The 12,138-nt window shown below is 26.7% G+C and overlaps 1 long non-coding RNA gene across 1 annotated transcript; it reads left to right on the top strand.

The window, feature by feature from the left end:
- The first annotated feature begins 9,734 nt into the window (after positions 1 to 9,734).
- Positions 9,735 to 10,150, top strand: LOC128193674 (uncharacterized). The gene is made up of 2 exons (XR_008245103.1): positions 9,735 to 9,855; positions 9,937 to 10,150. It is a non-coding gene; the product is annotated as an uncharacterized LOC128193674 (long non-coding RNA).
- The last annotated feature ends 1,988 nt before the right edge of the window (positions 10,151 to 12,138 follow it).

Below are 12,138 nucleotides of genomic sequence, written 5' to 3'. Positions count from 1 at the left end.
AAAATATAACACAACCCTCAAATAAAAAATCAACATCATCAATTATTTTGTTATTAAAGTGGAAAACAAATGAACTAACAAAGCAAGAACAACAACTTGCAATGTTGCGGGTTATTGTGTGTGGGTGAGAGGAAGGATGGAGATGAGAAAGAAATAAATTGGATAAGTGAGGAAGGTGAATTAAGGTTAGGTGAGTGTTTCTGAATTTTTTCAGTTGGAACTACTGTAGGGATGACATGGAGAAGGTTAGAGGGAGAGAGATGAAAGAGAAATGGTTGAGAGGAAGAGGGGATGAGAGAGGGGTAAGTAAGGGTTTAAGAATTTTTTGTTTTTTTTAGGTTTGAAAGTGAAAATTATTTAAATATCATTGACCTTAAAACATAGAATCCATAATATATGAAATATTTTTATCTACTAAAACTCAGTACCCATTCCTAAAATGTATCAATTGATAAAAGAGCTTATAGTTAGCAAACCAGTATATATATATATATATATATATATATATATATATATATATATATATATATATATATATATATATATATATATATATATATATATATATATATATATATATATATATATATATATATATATATTAAATTTAATTATATGTTACTTTTAATTAATATAATAATTAATATTATTGAGTTTGATATGAATGCACCCATTGAATAAATAAAGTTGCGCGTGTATTTTAAACTGCAGAATATTAATTTCTAATTGCTACATGTTACGGTTGATAAATTAAATAAACTTTATTTAATGTTTGTATTAATTTTATTCTTAATTAAGTTTTAAATTTGTCATAAATATAACTATTTTCAATTAATGTTTTATTAATTTATTTTATATATGAAGTATTTAGAAATTTTATATTTTTTTTCAATTAGCTCTTTACTTATATTTTTTTCAATATTGATGTGGTTATGAACTTATCCTACATCTTACTAAACTACTTATGAAAAATATAAAATTTAGAATAATAAAAAAATAAATTTTTTCTGTTTGTATAAATTAAAGGTATGAAATAAAAATATTATCTTGATATTAGAAAATGATAAACAAGACAGAACAATTGGTTTAATAAAAAACATAATTGGTTATTCAATAATAAATTTAATAATTTAATGAAAATATAATTCATTTTAATAGAAATTACTAAAATAATTTATTCTTTTTAACCTACTTATTTCATCTATATATAGGTGAGATTGAAAGAGCTGTCAGGCAAGTTATGAAATGGGCAACAACAGCCAAAGCAAAGATGAAGAAGAGGAGAAGGAGAAAAATGTATACTTTTTGAAGAATGAGATCCTAATCTCAAAATCAAATCAAGGAAATACCAAAGGTATCTGATTTATAGTTAATCACACTCAACACAAAACACCTATGCAGAGGACGCCATTAAAGTTCACTAAACCAACTTTAAAGCAATGTTGCATCTTATAATTTCTTTACTGATTTTTCTATATCTTTTTTTAAATTAGGAGAAACCTTTATGATCGGAGGGATAATCTTCCGATTAAAGGTTAAGGATTCTTCCTCCATTAAATGGTTAGTTCTACTTCACTTCTATATTTAGGTTTTCTTCTTCTCTTCTTTCATATTACATCACAAACAAGTATTTTATATTAACCAACAACTTTTATTACAGTTGCCCCAAATTTCACATCCACAATTCTCTTAATTCGATGTGCAACATATAAGGGTAAGACCATTCTTGATTAATGTATGATTTGATTTGATATGTAATGTTATAATTGCTCATTATTCACCCACTGTATTCAATTTTTATTATATCTACACATTCTTTCATGTTATTTAAGAGTATTTGTTTATTATCTCAACATGCTTAATATGTTTGTAGGAAGGACGAGGAATCCAGATGAGCAATATGTTCAATGTACTCGCTGCCCATGAACCCTCATTTTATTTGAAAAATGTGATGAGATGAATAGAAATGGGTTGCGCAATTCAAAGGATATGATTTGGTGAAAAGAAAGACGAGAGAGGAGATTCTGAATTTACAACGTCATTTTAGCTTTTTAATGTAATGTTATTTTTTTTTCCATAGTAATTATCATGTCAGAAGAAAAAAGAAGTCATAATTTAAATGTAATTTCTACTTTTACTCCTTTTAAGTGTAATTTTAAGTTTTCAATTTAATATCATCTCTAAAATTTTAATTGGATTGCAATATAAAGAACGTTAATATTTTAAAACTAAATGTATGACCAACTTCAATTACATTATGTTTGATAATAATTAAAAGCTATATTTATATTTTCATGTAATATAACAGTTTGTTTCACAAACTCTACAAGATAATATGAGTTTTCCTCTTATACTTCGATTTATTGATTCAATCAAACAAATGACAGCAAGACTTTGTTTCACTACTGTTCCTTTAAAAAGCTTATTATCGTGGAGAAAAATAATACAAAGACCGAAAATATGATTCAAAATTAATAATACTTCAAGCTAGAAATTCGAAGTGTTTAAGCCTTTAATGTGTTTCTATTTATAAGTATTTCAGTCACGTCCAAGATATAGATAATAATAAAATATAAATCTTTTTATATTTTGCTAAAATATCTTTAATATTATAAGATATGTTAATTAAATCTAATCGGTCCAAAGTAGATATCTTAAATGTTTGGACCGACCTTTGAGTGTTCTATCCATCTTTATGTATTAGTTGATTTTTAAACAAACATATCTAGTCGAATTAGAATCAGTCACTTTACATCGGTGTACTCATCCTTAAGCTTTTGTTCATTTGAATAAATTTGGAAAAGAGTGATGAAATGAATTTGAGAGAATTTGAAGATAAATAAGTAAGAGTAGATTTCAAAGTAAAATTTTTAATCTATCACATTAATCAAATTCTACACCAATTCTCACAAACTTTACTTCCAAATCCACTCTCACTTACCTCCAAAATTCATTCAAATAAACAACAAAAAATTTACTTTCAAACTCATTCAATCACTCTCCATCACATCCATTCAAGTAAACAAGACATAAGTGAGCTCAAGTTAGTCACTAACAAACATACTTATCCTGCAACCAAACTAACTTTAAATTTAATAATAAACTTTGAATATAACTACCAAATCAAAATTACTTATCCATATAAAATATACTTATATAACTCAAATTATAGCTACAAAATCAAATTTAAAAATCCTCATAACGTATACCTATAACATAAAAATGTCCACATTAAATATTTTAGTTAAGATGACAGAATATTTAAGAATATGTTTATAAAAATATTGTTCAACCTAAATCGTATATTATTTATAAAACAAACAATTTTAAATATAATAACTACCAATATTTAATAAAATACTCGTACACTATCAAAATGTATTAAAATGTTAATCTAATATTAAATGCATTAAAATGATTTTATTTTATTATTAAAGTATAAGCTGAAATAAGTATATATTGAGATTTTGAAAAGACCTTTTCCTAAATTATTCTTTTGAAAATCTCACCTAAAATGTCTCAAAATCTAAGATCTTTCTTATTAAAATAATTTATTTTATAATATAATTTCAAACAAACAAAGTTTTCATACTGAAAATATATTTAATTTAAATAGAACAACCTATATTTCATAAAATATTCAAAAGTTAAAACTTTTGTAAGAAGACAGTTTATTTTTATATTTTAAAAAATTAAACGAAAAACTAATTTATGAAACTTTTATGATTCATAAATTTCATTATTTTATTTTTTGAAGATAAAATAATTAAAAATAAATTTAAAAAAAATAAACTATATTGTATAACATATTCTAAAATTACGATTGCGTGATGTGTTTATATTGTAAACTATAATGTAAATTTATTTATCTCTAATGTGTATATAATAACATTATCAAATTTATATAAAATATTTCTCATAAAATTACATCACCCACCTGAACGAGAGAAATTCTCTCCCGAACGCAAGCTCCTTAACATTTTGCTGATGCAAGTACAACGGGATCTCCGTATGTCTTCCAAATTTAGTAGAATCCCATGGTACAATCATCGGCGCATCAGAAATGATGTTACAAAGCTCGTCTAACGCACCAACAGGGTCATCCTCGTATTGTATTCGTCTAACACATATTCATCTTAATCACCAAATAACAATAAAATTGATAATCCTATCACCAATATATCAATCTCAAAACAATTATTATCAAATACATATCAATCTAATCATCAATTAACAATACAATACAATTGAAATTTATTTGACCATTATATTAATCTAATTATCAAATGACAATAAAATTGCTACTTCTATAACCAATCATCAAACACATATTCATCTTAATCACCAAATAATAATAAAATTGATAATTCGATCACAAATATATCAATCTCAAAAATTATTATGAAATACATATAAACCTAATCACCAAATACCAATACAATTGCTAGTTCTACTTCTATGGCCAATATATCAATCTCCTAACAAAAATTATTATCAAACACAGAAAAACACAATGAAAGAACCGTGAAGTTGCCAAGTAGAGAGCCCTTCGCACAAAAGAAATGGAGGCAGCAGGGAGAGCAATTCATTCCGCCAAGATAGAGCAAGAAAACGAATTGGACAATGGGGCACCGTGGGAAGGAAGATTGGGCAGGTGGTTAGCGCAAGCGTTTATGCCTCGGTTTGCCAAGGAACCAAGGTAGAAGCGTCTTCCAAAAAAGGCTGTCAGACGAAAAGTCTGATTTGTAGACTGGGCAGGTGGATGGCATAAGGTCCTATGCCTCGGTTGCCCTGTTAACCAAAGCAGTATACCGTTTATGCATCGATTCTCAATGAACCGAGGCACATAATTTCGCCTTAATTACAAAAATGTCACCGTGTTTTTATACGCTTCGGTTTTGGCGAAACTGAAGTGTATATAGCGCGTTAAAAAGCTCATTTTTTACTAGTGTATGTTTCCTATTCCAAGGATCTTTTCTTTATTGTTGTCACCATATGTGACATAACCTTGTTCCTTCTTCTCGAAGTTTGAAAATTCCTTTTTATCCCCTATCATGTGCCTTGAACAATCATTATCAAGGTACTACATGGACTTCGTGAATTTTGAACTTATCTGCAAAATAAAAATAGAATAAGTTATTTTTGGTACTCAACAATTTTTTATGGGTCCGTTGGGTTAGCTAAACAAATATTTTTAAATTATTTTATAACCCAAGTATATTTTCCACAAGAAACACAATAATGTTTAATTTTACATTTGTTTGAGGTATGATCTTTTTTCATGCAATAAAAACATGTAGCAACATTTGGTTTCCTATGAGTAGTTCTTTCTCCTACCCAAACTTTACGGGTTCTTCTATATTTTTTTTTATTTTTATAATTATAATCATAATATTTTTTATTATATTTAGGAACATACTTAATTTTACTTTTATAATTATAATCGTAATAATTATAATTATATTTAGGAACATTTTTAATAACCTTTTTAATTTTTGAGTTATTTTTACTACGTACTTTCAGCATGAGTTGTTTTGTTTGGAGGCTTCTTTTTATTCGGAACATCCAATACTCTTGGATTAAAGTACTCCTTCTTGCCCTTCTAACATCATTCGTTCCTTCGTAAGTGACCCTTATAATCTCCAACATCTCTTCATTCTTACAAATAGAGATCCTATAAAACTCATCAACAGTTAAAACATATGATATTATGTTACGAGCCCTTACATCCTGTTGTGATCTTCTTCTATCGTTAGTGTTCCATTAGGTTCCTACAAATTGTTAATAAAAAAGTAGGAACAAAATGACCATTTGTGACAGTTTTCCAAATCTCACGATCAATCGATTCCATTAAAATTTGCATTCTAACTTTCCAAAAAGCATAGTTTTCTCTAGTAAATAATGGAAGTCTATTGATAGAGGTATCCTCAGCAAAGGTTTGATGTTGCCTCGTCATTGAATTACTATCAAAGCAAGCTTTGATACCAATTGTCAGAGTGGTGTAACGGAATGGTTAGCATGAACAACAAATCAAGAGGGGAGTGAATTGGTTTCTTATCGTAAATCGTGCCTTTAAATATTTTCTCTTGTAATTTAAATTCATTAACAATAATTTAAAACAGCTAAGAGAGTAAGGTAGAGAGAAAATTTGCACAAATGAATTTATATTGGTTCAGATCACAAGGATCCTATACATCCAATTGTTAATCTCAAATGAGAATTAACTATCCACTATCAAAAACCAACAAATTGTTACAATCACAAAGAAAATAAACAAGTTTAAGGTTAGAACACTTCTTTCGTTACTCCAAGAGATGAAACTCACTTCCCTTGAAACCCACAAGGGATGAACACCTCCTTCGAATGCTTCACGAAGGATGACTACCTCCTTTGAATCTTCACAAAAGATGAAAGGTTTTGACTCAGCAAGAGCAACAACACTCAATCTCCCGTGAAAGTTATCACTCTATGCCTACACCAAGTTCTCAAAGCTACATTAGAGAAACCTTAGAGCACACTTATCACAACATACAACAAAACAAATAAGCTTTTCGAAATTCACGTATTTCGTCTTTTAGAATAAGAATCTCAATCCAATATATAGAGATCTTACTCAAAGATACCTCCAAAAATATGTTGTCAACTATTTAATACGTGATATTCGATTATCTAAATAACATAATCATTTACCTATTTGAAAACTCTCATAATTACTCATAATAATCGATTATGGTAAGTCATAATCGATTATAGATAATCAATTATCATAAATTGATAATCGATTATTCCAAGACAAAATAAGCCAGTATTATTGTAATTGTGATAAATCTCTTTTAATCAAGGAATATATTGTTAACTGCATAATATTAATTGCTACATGTTATAATTTGTATGTTTATACTAACTCCATAGACTAAATACATTATCTTTTATATATATATATATATATATATATATATATATATACTTTTGCTAAGTTACATAATCTTTTAAAATATATTAAATTTTAAATTAACAAAAAATATCTATATATATATTATAAATTCTAAGTTTTAAGATTAAAGATATTTAAATAATTTTTAATTTTTTTATTTTAAGTTAAAAATAAAAATTATTAATATATATATATATATATATATATATATATATATATATATATATATATATATATATATATATTATGAATTCTAAGTTTAAAGGTTAAGAAGATTTGAATAATTTTTAATTTTTTTTATTTTTTATTTTAAAATAAAAATAAAAATTTTTAAAATATTCATGTATTTAAAGTATGTCTTTTTTATGAGTAGAGAATATTTTATCAACTAAAATTTGATACACTTTAACAGGTTAGATAAGTTAGCAAATCCTCTATATGTATATAATGCATTAAATTATATATTTCATTTAATTAATATAATAATTAATATCATTGAAATTGTGATGAATGCACCCATTAAATCAATAAATGTATTCATTGTAAGCAGTAGAATATTAATTGTTAAGGACTACACACATCTCATAAATATTATTTAATGTTCGTATTAATTTTATAGTAATGAAAACAGCGTTTAATATTTACTCCATGGATTGAATACATTGTCTCATATATATATATATATATATATATATATATATATATATATATATATATATATATATATATATATATTAAACTTAATTATATGTTATTTTTAATTAATATAATAATTAATATAATAATTAATATTATTGAGTTTGTGATGAATGCACCCACTGAATAAATAAACAAGCGCGTGTATTTTAAACTGCAGAATATTAATTTCTAATGGTACATGTTACTGTTGATAAATTAAATGAAATTTATTTATTGTTTGTATTAATTTTATTCTTAGTTAAGTTTTAAATTTCTCGTAAATTGTTAAAATTATCAATTAAAAAAAAATTTACGTAAACTCATATATATATATATATAAATGTATATATATATATATATATATTAAACTTAATTATATGTTACTTTTAATTAATATAATAATTAATATTATTGAGTTTGATATGAATGCACCCATTGAATAAATAAAGTTGCGCGTGTATTTTAAACTGCAGAATATTAATTTCTAATTGCTACATGTTACGGTTGATAAATTAAATAAACTTTATTTAATGTTTGTATTAATTTTATTCTTAATTAAGTTTTAAATTTGTCATAAATATAACTATTTTCAATTAATGTTTTATTAATTTATTTTATATATGAAGTATTTAGAATTTTTATATTTTTTTCAATTAGCTCTTTACTTATATTTTTTTCAATAATTGAGTAATGTGGTTATGAACTTATCCTACTTCTTACTAAATTACTTATGAAAAATATAAAATTTGGAATAATAAAAAAAATAATTTTTTTCTGTTTGTATAAATTAAAGGTATGAAATAAAAATATTATCTTGATATTAGAAAATGATAAACAGGACAGAACAATTTTTTATTAAAAAAGCAACCATGTAAATTTAAGAGGAATATATATAATTTATAAAAAAAAAACATAATTGATTATTCAATAATAAATTTAATAATTTAATAAAAATATAATTCATTTTAAAAGAAATTACTAAAATAATTTATTCTTTTTAACCTACTTATTTCATCTACATATAGGTGAGATTGAAAGAGCTGTCAGGCAAGTTATGAAATGGGCAACAACAGCCAAAGCAAAGATGAAGAAGAGGAGAAGGAGAAAAATGTATACTTTTTGAAGAATGAGATCCTAATCTCAAAATCAAATCAAGGAAATACCAAAGGTATCTGATTTATAGTTAATCACACTCAACACAAAACACCTATGCAGAGGACGCCATTAAAGTTCACTAAACCAACTTTAAAGCAACGATTCATCTTATAATTTCTTTACTGATTTTTCTATATTTTTTTTTAAATTAGGAGAAACCTTTATGATCGGAGGGATAATCTTCTGATTAAAGGTTAAGGATTTTTGACAATAATTTGATAACTATACGTGTCACATTATCATTGGTTGTTTTTATAAATTTTTTTTGAAACATATTGGTACCTTTCACTTTTTGAAACAATATTCAGAAGAAAAACCTATTCCTTTTTTCGAAACTCTCTCACCGCCTTCGACATTCCTCGTTCGAAACTGTCTCTCTGCCACCGAAGTGTTGAGTTTGTCCACTGTTGTTCGTTCGTTGCTTGAGTCCACCGTTGTCTCTGGAGGAAGTCGTCTCTCTCTATCCACCATTGAAGTGTTGTCTTTGTATCGCTTGGGTCCACTGTTGGCGTCATTTCTCCAAAGCTTTCGTTTTCTCGCTCGTGCTGTTGTTCCTTCGTCGGTTGGAATAAAGTTTCTCTTAACATGGCCTTTTCTTGGGGTAAGTTGTTGTCTATTGGCTTCTTGGTTGGGGTATTGAAATTATCAAATGTGTTAGTAATCTTTGTATCTCTTAGCTGTTTCTGGTTTTGGAAAATTATATTATTTTTTTAATTATTTCTTTATATTTACATAATTGGAATTTTTGCAGCCCAATTTTTTGGTTCTTGATTTGAGAAATTTGTTTCGCCAGAGCAAGGTAAAGTATGTAATATAGACTTTTGTAATAACTAATTTATTAGGAGCCTTGGTGATTGAGAACATTAGGTATTATGCTCATCAAACATATGATTTGTTGATGTTTGATAATAGATGTTTCAAATATAATTTGTTGATGTGATTAACTAGTAGGTGTGTTATACTTTTTTTGTTTTTTTGCATTTTCCAGGCACAAAACCTTGAGTTATTTTTTGGTATGTTGTTAAAAAATTGAACTGTGGGATGATGTTCTCAATTACAATGAGAAAAGTATGCTTGATTACAACAATGTAAGTATCAGTAACTTTGTTAAAAGACTAGATGATTTTGGTATTGTGTTAATTTTTTAAAGTGACTTGTGTTGATTTCAGGAGCAGTTGCAAGTATTTAGACAAAAATATATATGGACTGGATTCTAGACAATGACAACGTGTGAAGAGAACAAGTGCTGCAACACTTAGGATTTTATAGGTTTTCAATTATATGTTGATTAGTTGCCTAGATATTTACATTGTATGAGCCTTGTACATGTTTTTTGTAAACAAAAGATTATGATTATAAATGTTGGGTAATATGTACTGATAATATATTATATAAATAAAATTTCAATTTTGATAGAGTACCATACATTTTCTCCCACTGTTGTTCGACCATATATATTGAAACCTTTTTTTGGGGAACAGTGTTCATCTAGCTAGGGAGTACAGTTGAAGTTTCTGTACAAATTATAAAGACTATTATTAATATTGGTTATTCGTCAATTCCCGTTCAAAAATTTCTATATAAAAAAAATTTGTGACTAGTCTTTTCTATGCGTATCTACATAGCTATCTATATCTATAAGTGGATATAGATAGATAGGATAAAACTAAATTTATTGATCATTACATACAATTCAATTAAGATATTATATAGAAGGAAGTATGATTTCTTCAATTTTTTTTTTCAGAATGAAAAATCTTTTGAAACTGGATAAGTTCAAATAAAAGAAGGATTCTCGAGGTTCTTATCTTATTTGATTCATTTTTTTACTTTTATTCATAACTCTTTATTTTCATTTTTATTGTATTATGTATATAATGCAATAAAATTGAAAATTATAATGAAAATAAAAAAAAAATAACTTTTATTTTATTAAAGAACAAAATGTTTGTTATGATTAATATCTTTAGTTGGATCTGTATTTGTATTCCCTCCTTGTAATCGATTACCAGAGGAAAAAAGGTAATTTGTACAGAAACTTCAACTGTACTCCCCAACTAGATGAACATTGCTCCCCAACTTTGTTTTTCTGACCTTTGCTACTTGTTTTGTTCTTAACTTTCTCCACTAAACTCCAAATGACTTGATTCTTGTTTTTTTGGAATCTAGACTCAAAGAGATTTCCAAAAAAACAAGAATCAACTCATTTGGAGTTCGGTGGAGAAACTTATGAGCAAAACAACCAGCAAAGATGAGAGGTGGTAGAAATATATAAAATGTTAACTTTAAGGAATTAACTGCACCTACTCAGATGTCCAAAAATTATAAATTAGTAGTCATTGGAAATATGTTTGAGTCTACTTTCTAATAAAAAAAGAATCACATCATTTGGAGGTCTGTGGAAAAAGTTATGATTAAAATAGTCAGCAAAGGTCAAAGTTGATGACAACATGGGTTATGCACCTCACCTCAATTAGAGAAAACCACCTAAATGGACATTTTTATTTTGAAGAAATCAATGACCTAACCACATTATTGGTGCAAGGAGCACACCCAATAACATTAAACTCACTCACCCATCTCAAAAAAGGAAAAATTCAACAAAAATAGAGAATGAGGAGCAGTGTTCATCTAGTTGGGGAGTACAGTTGAAGTTTCTGTACAAATTACCCTTTTTCCTCTGGTAATTGATTACAGGGGTCTTGTAATCGATTACTAGAGGAAAAAGAGTAATTTGTACAGAAACTTCAACTGTACTCCCCAACTAGATGAACACTACTCCCCAACTCTGTGTTTCTGACCTTTGCTACTTGTTTTGTTCTTAAATTTCTCCACCGAACTCCAAATGACTTGATTCTTATTTTTTTGGAATCTAGACTCAAAGAGCTTTCCAAAAAGACAAGAATCAACTCATTTGGAGTTCGGCGGAGAAAGTTTTGAGGAAAACAACCAGCAAAAGTCATAGGTGGTAGAAATATATAAAACGTTAACTTTAAGGAATTAACTGCACCTACTCAGATGTCCAAAAATTATAAATTAGTAGTCATTGGAAATATTTTTGAGTCTAATTTCTAATAAAAAAAGAATCACATCATTTGGAGGTCTGTGGAAAACGTTATGATTAAAATTGTCAACAAAGGTCAAAGTTGACAGCATGTTATCTTATACGTATATCTTTCCCTCTTATTGACAGATGTATTATTTATTGAAAATGCCTTTTAAAATATTTGCATTGTAACAACATTAGATGACATATTTCTTGTTTAATAAAACAAAAATAGTTTCCTATGAGACTCCGACAAGGAGTGTTACAACAATGGTCATGCACCTCATCTCAGTTGGAGAAAACCACCTAAATGGACATTTTTTTG

The sequence above is a fragment of the Vigna angularis genome, chromosome 8 (assembly GCF_016808095.1).
Source record: "Vigna angularis cultivar LongXiaoDou No.4 chromosome 8, ASM1680809v1, whole genome shotgun sequence".
Classification (NCBI taxonomy): Eukaryota; Viridiplantae; Streptophyta; class Magnoliopsida; order Fabales; family Fabaceae; genus Vigna; species Vigna angularis.
The sequence above is the reverse complement of the archived record's forward strand: the minus strand, read 5'-3'. Positions and strand labels throughout refer to the sequence as shown.